The sequence below is a fragment of the Lissotriton helveticus genome, chromosome 2_2 (genome assembly GCF_964261635.1).
Source record: "Lissotriton helveticus chromosome 2_2, aLisHel1.1, whole genome shotgun sequence".
NCBI lineage: Eukaryota > Metazoa > Chordata > Amphibia > Caudata > Salamandridae > Lissotriton > Lissotriton helveticus.
This window is the reverse complement of record NC_136060.1, coordinates 417,820,030-417,835,714: the sequence shown is the minus strand read 5'-3', so window position 1 is coordinate 417,835,714 and position 15,685 is coordinate 417,820,030.

The window sequence follows — 15,685 nt, the reverse complement described above, 5'->3', positions numbered from 1 at the left end:
TGGTTATCTTTGAGGGTGGAGGAGAGGGCTTCCTATATATGTTTGGGGCTTTGAGGTTTTTCAAAAAGGTTTGCCTAAAAGCAGCCTTAAATGTATGGTACAGGGTTAGAAAAAAATGGGGGAATCGGCTACTACTCTGAATTTGCTCCCAATTGGGATTCCCCTGGGTACCCGCATGCTTGGAGGATAGCCTTGCGCTGCCTATTAAAAAAGCTGGTATCCTGATCTGGTCCGATCTTATATCTTCAGACGGAGTCCACCCCTGGGAGGTATTAAGATCCAAAATAGGAAGCTCTTTCTCAAGATTTAAATATTTACAACTGGCCTCCTGGTTTACAGCAGAGAAAGAGTCTATTGGCAGAAACTGGGAAATGGAGCTTTCAGAATGCAAACCTCATAAACAAGCATTGGAAATGCAATAGGGCTCGCATTAGGAAAGTTTGAGCTATTGGTCTTATAAATGAATTTTTTTTAATTTATGTTTTATTTTTTAAAATAGCTAAATGAATAGCTTTGTCATTTACAATAGTTATAACTTTCACAAACACCTATAGCATTTGTAATGCAACATGTTTTGTATTTACGTGACTTAGATGTATTGATATTACAAATAACAATGGCTTTTAATTTTTTTAAATAATTAATACTTAAATAATTTATTTAATTTAGAATGGCAATAGCTTAAACTTTTGTAAATAACTTTTGTGAAGATTATGTTCAGTGTTTTTTATTGTGATGAAAATCCAAGAACAGAAGTGAAATATTAACATCTTTTTGTGATTTGTAATAAAGCAAGAAAGCTTGAAAACAGCTTGAAACATTGAAAGAACATATTTGAACCAGTGATGCTGTGGTTGCGCTGAGTGATGCTGTTGTTGCGCTGAGTGATGCTGTGGTGGTGCTGAGTGATGCTGTGGTTGCGCTGAGTGATGCTGTGGTTACGCTGAGTGGTGTGTGCATCGGTGGAGCTTAGTGGGTGCATTGGTGGAGCTGTGTGGTGGGTGCATTGGTGGACTTTGTTAGAGCATCGGTGGAGCTGTGTGGTGTGTGCATCGGTGGAGCTGTGTATTGGGTGCCTCGGCTGAGCTGTGTGGTGGGTGCATCGGTGGAGCTGGGTGGTGGGTGCATCTGTGGAGCTGTGTGGTGGGTGCATCGGTGGAGCTGTGTGGTGGGTGCATCGGTGGAGCTGTGTGGTGGGTGCATCTGTGGAGCTGTGTGGTGGGTGCATCTGTGGAGCTGTGTGGTGGGTGCCTCAGTGGAGCTGTGTGGTGGGTGCATCGGTGGAGCTGTGTGGTGGGTGCCTTGGTGGAGCTGTATGGTGGGTGCCTTGGTGGAGCTGTATGGTGGGTGCCTCGGTGGAGCTGTGTGGTGGGTGCATCGGTGGAGCTGTGTGGTGGGTGCATCGGTGGAGCTGTGTCGGTGGAGCTGGGTGGTGGGTGCATCGGTGGAGCTGGGTGGTGGGTGCCTCGGTGGAGCTGTGTGGTGGGTGCATCGGTGGAGCTGTATGGTGGGTGCCTCGGTGGTGCTGTGTGGTGGGTGCCTCAGTGGAGCTGTGTGGTGGGTGCATCGGTGGAGCTGTGTGGTGGGTGCATCGGTGGAGCTGTGTCGGTGGAGCTGGGTGGTGGGTGCATCGGTGGAGCTGGGTGGTGGGTGTATCGGTGGAGCTGTGTCGGTGGAGCTGTGTGGTGGCTGCATCGGTGGAGCTGTGTGGTAGGTGCATCGGTGAAGCTGTGTGGTGGGTCGTTCGGTGGAGCTGTGTGGTGGGTGCCTCGGTGGAGCTGTGTGGTGGGTGCATCGGTGGAGCTGTGTGGTGGGTGCATCGGTGGAGCTGTGTGGTGGGTGCATCGGTGGAGCTTAGTGGGTGCATTGGTGGAGCTGTGTGGTGGGTGCATTGGTGGAGCTTAGTTGGAGCATCGGTGGAGCTGTGTGGTGGGTGCATCGGTGGAGCTGTGTGGTGGGTGCATCGGGGGAGCTGGGTGGTGTGTGCATCAGTGGAGCTGTGTGGTGGGTGCATCGGTGGAGCTGTGTGGTGGGTGCTTCGGTGGAGCTGTGTGGTGGGTGCATCCGTGGAGCTGGGTGGTGGGTGCATCGGTGGAGCTGTGTGGTGGGTGCTTCGGTGGAGCTGTGTGGTGGGTGCTTCGGTGGAGCTGTGTGGTGGGTGCATCTGTGGAGCTGTGTGGTGGGTGCATCTGTGGAGCTGTGTGGTGGGTGTCTCGGTGGAGCTGTGTGGTGGGTGCATCGGTGGAGCTGTGTGGTGGGTGCATCGGTGGAGCTGTGTGGTGGGTGCCTTGGTGGAGCTGTATGGTGGGTGCCTCGGTGGAGCTGTGTGGGGGTGCATCGGTGGAGCTGGGTGGTGGGTGCCTTGGTGGAGCTGTATGGTGGGTGCCTCGGTGGAGCTGTGTGGTGGGTGCATCGGTGGAGCTGTGTCGGTGGGTGGTGGGTGCATCGGTGGAGCTGTGTCGGTGGAGCTGTGTGGTGGCTGCATCGGTGGAGTTGTGTGGTGGGTGCATCGGTGGAGCTGTGTGGTGGGTCGTTCGGTGGAGCTGTGTGGTGGGTGCATCGGTGGAGCTGTATAGGTGGAGCTGTGTGGTGGGTGCATCGGTGGAGCTGTGTGGTGGGTGCATTGGTGGAGCTGTGTGGTGGGTGCCTCGTGGAGCTCTGTGATGGGTGCATCGGTGAAGCTGTGTGGTGGGTGCATCGGTGGAGCTTAGTGGGTGCATTGGTGGAGCTGTGTGGTGGGTGCATTGGTGGAGCTTAGTTGGAGCATCGGTGGAGCTGTGTGGTGGGTGCATCGGTGGAGCTGTGTGGTGGGTGCATCGGTGGAGCTGTGTGGTGGGTGCATCGGTGGAGCTGTGTCGTTGGAGCTGTGTGCTGGGTGCATCGGTGGAGCTGGGTGGTGGGTGCATCGGTGGAGCTGTGTGGCGGGTGCATCGGTGGAGCTGTGTAGGTGGAGATGTATGGTGGGTGCATCTGTTGAGCTGTGTGGTGGGTGCCTCGGTGGAGCTGTGTGGTGGGTGCATCGGTGGAGCTGTGAGGTGGGTGCATCGGTGGAGCTGTGTGGTGGGTGCATCGGTGGAGCTGTATGGTGGGTGCCTCGGTGGAGCTGTGTGGTGGTTGCATCGGTGGAGCTGTGTGGTGGGTGCATCGGTGGAGCTGTATGGTGGTGTCCGTGAGTGATGTGGTGGTGTCCCTGTAATCTTACCTAGTCACTCTTGCGGTCACATTTTAGAGCTTCAATTCTTGAGTTTCATATTCTGTTGTATGCAGCTGTTTGCACCAAGGCTGAGCTTTGTTTCTACCATTTCCACTTTTGTCTGCCAGATGTTTGGAGACTTTTCTCAGAACGTAGGAGGAGGGAAAAATATTATATTGGAACGTAGCTTTTGCTGGCGGTGAAGTGCGGGAAGCAATTTCTGTAAACGACATGGGCAGCCTCAGCCTTTTATAAGCGCCACAGATATTAAATACGTGCAGTCAGTGTCCACTTAATAGGAAAATATTCAGCGGTACTGGTCTCACAAATTCTCAATTTTACAACAGGCCAGATTTAAGTCACTAAGGCATATATTTAACAAGATGCAGCTTTTGGAATTCAGAAGACAAAACATTATCTGATGGAACAGCGATAAAGGTATCATTGCTAACTAACCATTGAAATGGGGGTTCATTCATTTCTATTTGGTGCATGAAAAAAGGATTCTCAAGGTTTTTGGTTTCAAGGACAGCTTTTACATCACTGCTGAATGCAGACCTTGAAAACGCCTCCCTAATGACATGCACTCTACGTTCAGCAGTAGAAAGTTCCCTTTCCTGGCCCGTATGTTACAGACTAAGAGGTTAAGAGATGTACTTGGGGAGGGGAAGTTGGATCTGGCACGAAGGACAGAGACGGAGCGTTCCTCCAACACTTCACAAGTGTCCCTGAAAACCAAAAGCGTTTTTACCACTGTACGTAGCAAAACATTTTTAACACTGGAATACACACATAATTGCAATGTTCCTGCTCTAGCCCTCGGGTGAAACCTGCAGTCCGAAAGGGAACGTTTAAAATGGAATTAAAGGGTTAATGGTGAGAGAGTTTGAGCCCGTTCACTGTAACCCTGGGAGCTGGCCGAAGAGCTAGGATGGGTGCAGGATGGGGGGGGGGGTGCCTGGAGGCGGATAACAGGGAGGAATGTCTTAGACCATTAATAAACAGTGCCCATCCTAATGAGTTTAGAAAGCTGGAGAAACGAAACTCAAGGAGAGCGAGGCAGAGAGAGGAAACGAAACTTAGTGGAGGGGTTGAGGTTACAAGATTAGAGCGAGCGATGCATTAGGGAAGAGAACAGAAATTGAGCAGCAGCTGGCGGTAGACAATGTAAACAAGCCTGAAGCATACCTCAAAGAAACGGCCGGCCGTGAATAATTAGGGGGTGAGAAATGCGCTGGGAGGGCTGCCTTTGATGTGGTAATGCGAGGCAGCCAGGCAGGCGGCTGGTGGCATTGTGCACGCGCTTTTTAGGGCTTGCGCTTGCGCAATGACCTAAAAAGCACATGCACTGCAAGGAATCGCCAGTGGAATCGCCAGTGGTGGTTAAGCTCTGTTTAAGCCACAATAGAGCTTCACCAGCTATGTGCAGAAGCGCATCAGCAGGCGAGCCCTAAAAAGGAGGTTGGGTTTTGGTATAAGAAGCTTCTGGATGCCGACGATACAGATTTTCTACCACAGCATGCAGTTTGGAACATGTCATCCCTGGACTCCACTGCTGTCGATCTGTATGAATCTTCTCTCCAGACACTATATAAGTTGGTTAAACCAGCCTCGTTAAAAAAGAACCATTACTACGTTATCAACAGACTATATTATACCCCCATGAAAATAGCTAAATTTGCTCCTCTCTCCTCTTCAAAATGCCCAAGATGCGTATTCTCCCTTGCTCATGATGTACATATATTTTTTTGAATGTGTTATGTTAAATGGGTTTTTGGCAGAATGTGGAATGCGCACTTGGAGCCATTTTTAAAGTTAAGATCCATGTGAATCTATCTATAGTAATATTTGGCATCGATAATGATCTGATGAACTTGTTTTTGACAATACAAAAGGGCTTGCTTTTGCATTTGATTCTTATCGCTCGGAGGGAGATTTGCAAATTGTGGAAGGATCCACGGCCCCCACTATATGAGAACTGGCTGAGGGCTTCATTGGGTCTGGCCCGCTTGGACTTGGGACACTTGAACGATAATAGTCTTAACATCTGGTCACAACTCTTAGCATGGGGCAGAGAAATGAGACTGATTTAATGCTCCTAAGTCCAATGATTACACCAAGCTTCATGCGAAGAAGCTGGCCTGGCTAGGCCTACAGCCAATGCAGTAGCAGAAGCCTGGGGCGCTTAGGTTGGAAGGTTAGCTTTTGCTTATATTTACAGATGCTATATGGTGAGATGAGGACAAAAAAAAACACTTTAATAAAAGGCTCTGCTACACATTCCAGGCACAGAGCTACAGGTACCTCTAGGTGGAAAACCCAAGATTTCCACGTATCTACATACTCCCCAAGGTACACAAAAAGGGGGATTTCCCACCAGGGAGGCCTAGTATATCAGGGGTGGGATCTCCCACCGAGAGATTATCTGAATTCGTAGATCTGAAGTTACAGAAGCACATGCAAAACTTACCATCATACATCAGGGACAACAAGGACATACTGACTAAGTTCAAGGACCTTACTTGGTCCGATGATTTGTTTTTTGTGACCCTAGACGTGGTTGGCCTTTATAACTGCATCCAACACAAATTTGGGCTCATGGCAGCCAGGTCTTTTCTGGACAGGGAGGGGGCAGACTGCTACGAAAATAATAACATGGGCAAATGTTGCAGCTGATCCTCTGTAAGAACTATTTCCTCCATGACGGCACTTGGAATCACCAGAAAAGTGGAACAGCTGTGGGCTCCCGGTTTGCTCCCTCTTATGCCTCTTTATGAGGTGGTGTGAGAGGGAGCATGCCTGGAACATATGTGCCTCCCCCTGGACAGAACACATAGTCTTTTGGGGGAGGTACATTGACAACATTATCTGTGTCTATGGTCGTGCATAGAGCACTCCCTCAGGGACTATTTTCAATATCTTAACAATAACCCGTACAATGTCAGCCGGACTATGGAATTCCATAAAGAGAAAATGAACTACCTTGACCTCCACTTATACATAAAGGATGGTACAGTACAAAGCACCCTCTATCGTAAGGAGACGGCGTGTAATGGAGTGTTGCACGCCAGTAGCACACATTCCGGCTCTATGATTAAGAACATCCCTTACGGGGGATGGTACGGGTCAGGCGCAATTGCAGTGAGGAAAAGACATTTGAGAAAAATATTCGGGATGTTAAGATGAGATTTGGTGCAAGAGGATATGACAGGAGATTCTTGGACTCAGCGGAGAGAAGGGTACAGGCTCTGGCAGAAAGCAGTAAAAACACTAGGTATAGGGGAGGAAACACCGATGTTAGATTCATCACACAATACACTACATTTAGTGAAAATGTCATTAAACTTTTCATAAGGAACTGGTACCTTTTGGAGGAGATCCCTCCTTTACAGGGATCCTTAGAAAAGAATCCCTCGATCACATACAGTTCCATGGAATTGATCAGGTGGATGCAGGCCTAATGGGAGTGGGGTAAAAGAGAGCTATGCCTGAGTGCAATTCTAAATGGATATGCAAACTACGTGCGATAGACCAGGGTCACAATACTGATAACAAAATGCATTATTTCCTGTGCGGAAATCAAAAGAAGGGGTCCAACATTGATTTTTCTCATGTCTGAACCTAACTCACACTTACCAAGATGATGCGGACTGGCTTTCGTATCATTTGGGACCATGCATTCACCATTCAATGCAGTAACACTGATAGGATCCCTATTACGATTGTCCCTTTCCGCCTTTGGGACTGGGGCTAAAGTTATGCACACACAAATGCTTGTGACTATTTTAACCATTTCACAATTGCAAATAAAGTTTAATATATATTCTTGTTTAGTCAAATATTTATTTTACTTATTTCTTATTTATTCTTTCCACTTACCTTTCTCAATATTGTGAACTCAACTCTGGTGTGTCTTCTTAACTTTTTGATTTTGACATCTGCTAGTACCATTTACTTTTGTTTAAGATGGTCCATTACATCAACTTACTGACGCCTGTGTGCTCACAGGTATTTTTTGCCCTTAGATGGTTGTCCTTCCCCTTTGTTTTCCACATTATGCCCGTGGCATTTCTAGAGCCTCCCCCCTACATTGCCTTCTTTTTCGCTTTAGGGCTTACGACCAAAGTTATGCACAAGGGCTGTGCCTCTTTTTTGGGTGGGTTCTTGCTAGAACCGTTTTTAGGGCTCGCCTGCTGATGCGCTTGCGCATAGCTGGCGAGCTATATTGTGGCTTAACCAGAGTTTAACCATCTCGGCGATTTGTTGCTGTGCCCGAGAAAAACAAACTCAATGCGCAAGCGCATTTGCAAAAAGCGCGTGCACATCAAAGCCACCAGGCATCTCAAGCATCCCCCAGCCGGCATTTCTCCTCCCCTAATTATTCACTGCACGGCCGGCCGGCACATCAAAGGCTGCTGCTGCCGTGACTCGCATTTCTCCTCCCTCCTCCCCTTTCACTGCCTAGGCACGGCTACATTTGTTTGTTTATACAACACTTGTATTATTTTATTGGGCATTTATTTAACTTAACATGGCTGCACAAATTTGTTTGCATACTTTTGCTCATTTTCGCTGTTTGACCAGCAATGTATGACTGTATAAACTTGTTTATTACAGACAACAGGAGCATTCTTTTCTGGATAAATTTAACCCCCAAAGAACCCGCCCCCACCATGCGAGGAGCTTTCAATCAAACAGCAAGCATAGCAGCTGTTTTCCCGGCCGCTTTTCCCCCGGCCGCTTTTACTTTAAGACACACTTTAGCTCCTTCTTCTTATCTCTTTTCCCCTCCCCCTCTCGCCAGCCACATTTCTTTGCTTCCCTCTCTACCCCTCCCTCCACCGGCTTTCCTTCTTTTTCTTTCCTCCCACATCTCTCCATCCCATTCCCTCCCCCTGCTGCTCGCTGTCTTATCTCCTCCCTCTTCCTTTATCTCCTCTTCCTCCCCGGCACAGAAAGCTCTCGTGACCCGCAGTCCCTTCCCTCGCGCCCTCTCCCTCCTGTCGCCCTGATATCTATCACCAGTCCCCACACTCACATCATTCTCCAGTCTCTGCCCGCCTTTTCTTCTCACGGTCTCCTCTTTCTGTCTCCATCTTTTACGAACAGCCGTCTCCCTCCCTGCCCTCTTCCCGCAGTCTGCCTCTTCCTCCCCCGCCATGATAAACTGTTGTTTTCCATGATGTGCAGAGCAGCACCGCCCGGCCCAGCCCCACTCCCAATCTCGTGTCTAGTTTCACCGGTGCAAAGTGTGTCTGTACTTCTCTCACGTTAAGCTTTAACTGCGTTTCTGCACTGTGGCCCACGGCTGTGTCCGTCCTGTTTTCAGAGCACAATTTTCACAATCGCATGTCCACTGTTGGTGCTGACGGTTAATCATTCCTACCTTCGTTCTGTGCTCACCCCGACCCCTCTAGCTCTCTATTTCATCATACTCTTGTCTCTTATTTTCTTGCCCTTTGTTTCAAGCTTTTTTAAAAGTTTTGTTTTCATTCTTCTGTCCTTTTCCTGTTTTGCATTTTCTCTTCATACCAGTTTCTTCTTTTGTTGGTCCATTTTTCTTTCTTTTTTTCCTTATTTGTAATATCAATACATCTAAGTCACGTAAATACAAAACATGTTGCATTACAAATGCTATAGGTGTCACATTTGCGAAAGTTATAACTATTGACATTGTAAATGACAAAGCTAATATTTTACCTATTTTAAAAAATAACACATAAATAAAAACAATTTAATTTATAAGACCAATAGCTCAAACTTTCCTAATGCGAGCCCTATTGCATTTCCAATGCTTGTTTATTGTTGCAACATGACCAGAGAATCATTGGTGGTCAGGGACCGATTACATTTTCACACTGGGACTTTGTTGTCCCCTTATATGACAGGACGGTCTGTTTTGGCATAATTGGTTTATTTTTTGGCCACCCTCCTCTCGTATACCTGCCACTACAATATGGCGGTCCGGCTGCGGCTATTCCACACACATCATCACCTTACTCATGCAGTATTTTATAAGTGTAGCAGCCGGTGAGTTTGCTTGCCACTCCATTTTTGTGTGTGTTTTTTTTTCTCCTTTTCTCATGCTGCATGTACGGTTTATGATGTGCTACAGGAATAGGACCTTTTGTGATAATCGGGTTTCCGGTCTACTTGAAGGCGAGTGCAGATTAACATGCCCCTTGGGGATGAACTTTTCTAATTTTTCTTTTTTGTCAACCTACACACTTGGTGATATCTCCTCCGCCATTTCATCTAGACGGCCGCCTCTCGCCCTGTATTTTCCTAGCTAAATTTTTGCCATTCCAATATGGCAGGCCCGTAGCTCATACCGCCACAACTAGCTTTGCCACACATGTTGCTAAGACACGGGCCCAAGCACAGCGCTCCCTTGAGAGCGGTGAATGGTTACATGTTTGTTAATGGGCGATGGTTTTCGGGCTTTAAATATAAGTCCCAGCATGTGAATTGTTTCTTGTCTCATCAAGTCAAGTTTTTTTTTTGTTTTTCTTTGGCTTTTCTGAAAAATATTTTATTAGTTGAGTACTGTGGATTCTGTCTGAGTCCTGTGCTGTTTGTACTGTATTTCTGTTTCTGGTTATTGTCTGTGTTTTGATTTTGGTTATTTTATGTGTCAATTTCAGTCCTGATGAAGTTCTCCTTGTGGGAACGAAACACGTTGGCTGAGCTGTATGTGCTACTGATATCAAGAAAATAATAATTTAAAATAAAGGTTTTGAAACTATAACAGTGTTTTGGACTTTATTACCTGGCACACCCCGCTTGCGTCAACATTTCAGGCACCACGCAACGGCTGGTGCTGGGGAGTTAGTGTGCAGGACAAGTTACTTATAAAACTAGCATGAGGTACAGATCTATAAGTCCGCCGTTAGAATTTTGGATAGAAAAAAAATATCAAAAGCTTGTTTGCAACAAACACCATAGGAAAAAGTTCAGACTGTCATTAAAATTTCAGCCATGGACTGTATCACGTATAAAAATGGAACTTGATGACATAACACCAGGGACATCTTGCTTTAAAACGGGTTCCATGATTTAGGAGCGGTATGTAATGTTGTACATACACCAGTTTCATCACAAACACTTTAATAAAAGGCTCTGCCACACATTCCAGACACCGAGCTACTGCCAGCATCATATCTTTCTGTATTCTTCTTTTGTGCTGCGACACGTCAGTGAACAAGAATACAGAAATGCATAGGCTGATGTATAAATACTCAGCACTATACACTGAAACGTTTATTACTGATGATTTTTTTTTTTTTTTTACAGCCGGTGCTTCCAGAAATGAAAACTCAAAAAGGAGGTGCTCAATGAGGTGAGCAAAGTACAAATATCATGTATCGCAAGCCTGCATTTGTTTTGGAGGGCCTTTCTAATCCGCTTTAGACTGAAGTAGGTACTTTTGCACATTTATCTATCTACAAATACTCTGCTGCTCTTAGGAGTTTGGAAGCAAGAAGCATGAATAGTCCAAGTTAGGCAAAGGTGATGTTGGAAATACCTAATAGAAAGTGTGATATTTGAAATTGCAATTATAGTGTGTAATAATCTGGATTTTTATAACAAAAAATATATGTTGAATGTAAAATATTAAAAATAGTTTCGATCACATTTGAATAAGCAGATTTCAAGTATGCATTAAAAGACAACTCAAATAAAACACGCACAAAATCCATATTTTCTTAGTCACTGCAGTGTGCTCCATAGGAAATGTCAATTCAACAGCTCTCATTCCTGCAACATGGTTTTCCTGTTGTGTCTCACTTGTGTTGTGTTGATGCAGTCAGCACTCTATTTCTATTAGTAGTCTATAAAGTGGCAGATTGTTTTGTAAAACTGCCTTTGTTGACAATGTGGGATAGATAGCTTTTTGGTAGGCAGTGAATTGAAAACCTACATCACTGCTAACATTGTGAAGCTATGTTGAGTGATATTTCTCATTTAAATGAGACAAGCTTTCAATTTCAATACAAATGCATTGTGTAATGTTATAACCTACCACGTCTTAAGTCTTAACACAAATGTGACTGATTACTAAAGAGTATGTCTAGGAAAGTAGAACCTGCTTGCATGGTCACCCCCACTTTTTACTGGTGTCATTATGTTTTACTGACTAGTCTGACTGCGATCCTGCTAATCAGGACCTCAGTCTTGGTGCTTCTTCCCTAAATTGGACATGGGGTGTACTTGGGTAACTCCAGATTGGCTACTGGTTTACCCTTGTAAGTACCTAGTATATGGTACTAAGGTACCCAGAAAATAGATACACCAGAGGCCCCAAATGGGCTGAAGCATGCATTATGTCACCCATGGGTGACCACTCAAGACTACAGGTCCTCATTGCAGCCTGTGTAAGCTGGTGCTAGCACCACTTACAACAGATTTAAATTTCCTTATACCTGAGGTCACTGCACTTAAAACCTGTCATCCCTAAGCAGTTCAATCCTGAAGGCAGGGTGCACGGTCCCAAGTGTGAGGGTGCCCTTGCAGGAGCAGGACATCCCTACGACCCTCGGAGAGCATTCTCCTGGGATGTAAGTACATCAGCCATAGCTATACTTAGAGTGGCCATGCGTCATTACGTGCTGGCTATGTCCAAACTGGCTGTAACAAACCCTGTTGTGTTAGGTATCAAACATGTTGGAATCATACCCCCACACCGTAAACATAGTGTGGGGGTATGATTCCATGCACTGTAAAGCTCCTCCGCGAGGCCCTCAGTGCTCCCGGTACCAGTCTTCTAGACCCGGACAGCAAACTATGGCAGCTGCTGACCAGATACACAATTCTGCCCTCCTGTTGCTCAGTCAAACTTCAGCAGGACAATAGGTTTCCTATCACAGGGAGGTGTGACCACCTCCCAGACAGGATTTATTGTATTGGGAAAGGGTGGGGGCGCTTGCCAGTGCCACTAAACTGCTTTGAAGGGCATATTTAGTGCCCTCCTTGCATACTCCAGTTGGAACCAGTTCAGAGAGCCGTTGGCTCCCGGTCTGGATTGAAACTGTACAAAGGACATGGGAGTATCCTCCCCACTGTCCAGCACCTCTTCTGGGAGGGACCCCCTGAGTTGTCCCAAGCCATGGAAAATAGGGTACTTAAGGGCCTACCTGTGGGTGGGTCCCTAGATTTGTCGTGGGACCGAATTCAGATCCAAAACCACTTCAACTTCAACCATCTGGACATTCTGAACTTCGCTTTGGGAATGGAGACTGCAACTGGGAAAACTCCTGCTGCTCCTCGTCATCCTGCCGGTCTTCTGCAAAGTCTGTGTACAGATTCTTCGCAAGGCCTGTGGATAGCCAAGACACCCAAAGGAATCTCCCTTGGAGTGAAGGAGTCAATCCCCTGCATCTGCAGGCACCCCAACAAAGCAGTGTCGTCTGCTGTTCCTGAGCTCCTATGGACTCCGAAAGGTTCAGCAACACTGGTGGTGGTTCTGAGACCTGTACTGTCTTCACAGCGAGTTTGAAGCCAGCATCCCTCTTCAGAGCAGCTTGAGCAGTACCCGTGTGCACCGCGTCGACTTGCCATTGCCAAGGCTTGTTGATTCTCTTTACCAGAGATCTTCGGGCTCCAGCCTCAAGCATCTCCTGCAGCCAAGATCTTCGCCTGCACCGCATCCTTTGCACCGTGGGCTTTCAACCTTAGGCGAGCTTCTTGATGTCCTCTTGAGACTTGTGCCTCCGGCCAATGGTTCCTCTCAAGGGTCTTCTTTGGCTCCAGTGGGCTCCCCCGGGGCCTATTCTGACTTACCTTCTCATGGCGAGTCACTTGAACCTTGCTGGTCCCGACACTGCACCATTTTCTACAACCATGTTGATTGCCGTTGCCAAGGCTTGTTGGTGCCCCTGCCGCACACTGACCCCTTGGCTCTTGACATCCGACATGGGACAGTTTGTGAACGGCTTATGGTCTTCCACAGCGTCGCCTGGTCCGCACAACTGCAACTTCAAGGGCACGTCAACTCTCCTGCATCTCCGACATCGGTAGACATTCGACTTCAGTGCCTCCTGGTCAATCCTGAGTGGCATAGACTATGTCCCCTCTGCTTGCAGGTACCCCTCATCTTGAATCCACCTTTGGGTTCCACCAGACTCTTTCACCTTCTTCACTGAAGTCCTCCATTGTGGTCTACGTCAGTTTCCAACGTCACTTCGCACCTATGCACCCGGCTTACCTGGTGTAGGTATCCATGGATGGGGTGACTCTCCAACCTTCCATTTTCCATGGGGTTTCTTCAGGGTCCAGTGGGAAGGGTCTTTTTTTGGTCGAGCCTAGCGTAGCGCGCATGCGCTGCTCTAGGAGAGGGCCTCTTGGAATCCCTCCAGACTTTAATAAAACTTGTGTGTGTGGCTTTAGTATTGGCCACATTCTATTGGCCTTTGCGTGTGGCTTTCAAAAATTGAAAGCACGCAATTGCCCCGCCTTCTCTTTAAACGTGGACTCCCATGGCCTAGTTGTCTAGGGAGCGAGTAGCAGCATGACCAGGTGCCAGCTGCATTCTTGGTTCATATTACTGATTAACAGAGCACGGTTGCTTTCACTTTCGCAACCGCACTTGATTTCAGTTCCATAAACAGCACCCCCTCAGACTCTCGCATTGCTTTGTGTTTCTTTTCTTTTGGTTTGTCACCTTCCCATCAAACCAGTCTCCTCTTCCATTTGTACTGTTGAAGGCTTGGCCTAGTGAGGAAACAAGAAGGTGTGCTCAGGCGACTTCTTCTCTCCTGCTCTGCACCCCGTGGCCTACTTCTGTCAATCCAGAGCCTTTGAAAGACATTTCTGCCCCGTGCAGATGCCTCACGCCTCTATTTAGCGCCAGCGCCTCAGGCAACCTCACCCACCCCTCCACTGTATGCCCCTCAGCTCCAGGGTAAGGGAGGGGCGGCAGGCAGGAGCTGGGGAGGGCCAGAGGCCAGGCGTGCCGTTTCATTTTCCACATTCATAACCCTTGCTGTAAGTGCCATGTCACCCTGAGGAAATTGACAAGATGAATGCTTGGGAATGCTGGCAGTTCGCCGGGTTAACTCTGGATTTAGTTTATATTATCCTGCGAAAGCATTAGCAGCCTTTAGCATGTTTAACCCCAGCGCTGGGCTTTGTGAATGCCCCGTTTGTGTACAGATTTGCCAATGAAGCAGTAAGTTGTTTCATGTGCTCCGGTCCTCATTAAACATACACATCCTGCATGTATGTGGTGTGGTGGGTCTCTTGCTAACGTGGGCTGCAGGAAGCAGTCCAGAGAGCTGGGGGAGGTACCAGGAACGAGGTGCTGCCTGCAGGTGCTGAAAGAAAGTATCACTTAGCGTAGCTCCACCATCAGAGAAAGAGGCACACAGCACCATCTAGCCACCATTGGCAGAGGACAGCCAGGGTCAGATTGGGATCACGATTAGGCCCGGACACTTCCCCCAAACAAGCATTTACGTGGGTTTAGGCTATTGGTATTGTGAATGACAATGCATTTTATTTATATTTTGAAAACAAACATAAAGGGCATTGTCATTTACAATGCCAATAGCCCAAACTGCATAAATGCGGGACCGATTGCATTGCAAATGCTTGTTCTTCAAAACTGCAACCGTAACGTACCCATCAACTTGGAATGAGCACGCAGTAGATCCCACTCTGCACACATCCTCTGTGGGGTTCACCATGGGTGGTTCCTTGGGTCCCAGACTCTTCTACATCTTCTGAGTCCATTCTCAACTTTGGTCGTGGATCACATTCCACTATTCTAGTGTATGGTTTGGTCTGTTCCAGGAGACCACAGTGTATTTGTGCTACTTGGTTATATCTCCGGGTACGAGATATTGCAATGTGTTAGTAAGTGTTTATAACTAATACATATTTTTATAACTACACTGTGTGGTTCTTTTTCACTTAATCTACACCCTAAGTTTGAGTACTGGTAAAACAAGCTGCTTTACACTCATTCTGGACTAAGCCTGGAGGCTGCTCTCCACAGATACCACTTAGAGAGATTTCTAAGGTTGTCTAAGACCACTAAAATCACCATAAGGGTTGCCTGGATTAGTGTAGGATGCAGGACCAACATAAGTGTGCACCCTATGCTAAGCCAGCCTCTTACAGTATGGCTTTAGGCATGCATGTTGTTCATGTTTATAACGGACTGTTGGGGTGGTGCCTGTGTCTACTTTGAAATATTCTTGAAGTAATAAATAACTGTCAGACAGCAGTATGTTTCTTCAGCTTATTCTCAAGTTTCGATTTCCAACATTGTACTTTTTTCATATAATGTATATACATATTTTTTACAATATGCATATGACAGGTGTAGGAAGCTGGCTCTTTAGATAGTGAACCAAAATGAGGTACACTAAAGAGTCCATGCAAACCCCATTTGGCTCACAGAGGCACAAATGACACCCCCAAATACTCTCTTTTGTGGTAATGTGGGCGAACAGTTAGGCATATCAGAGGGTAGTGCTAAGCATTTATTGC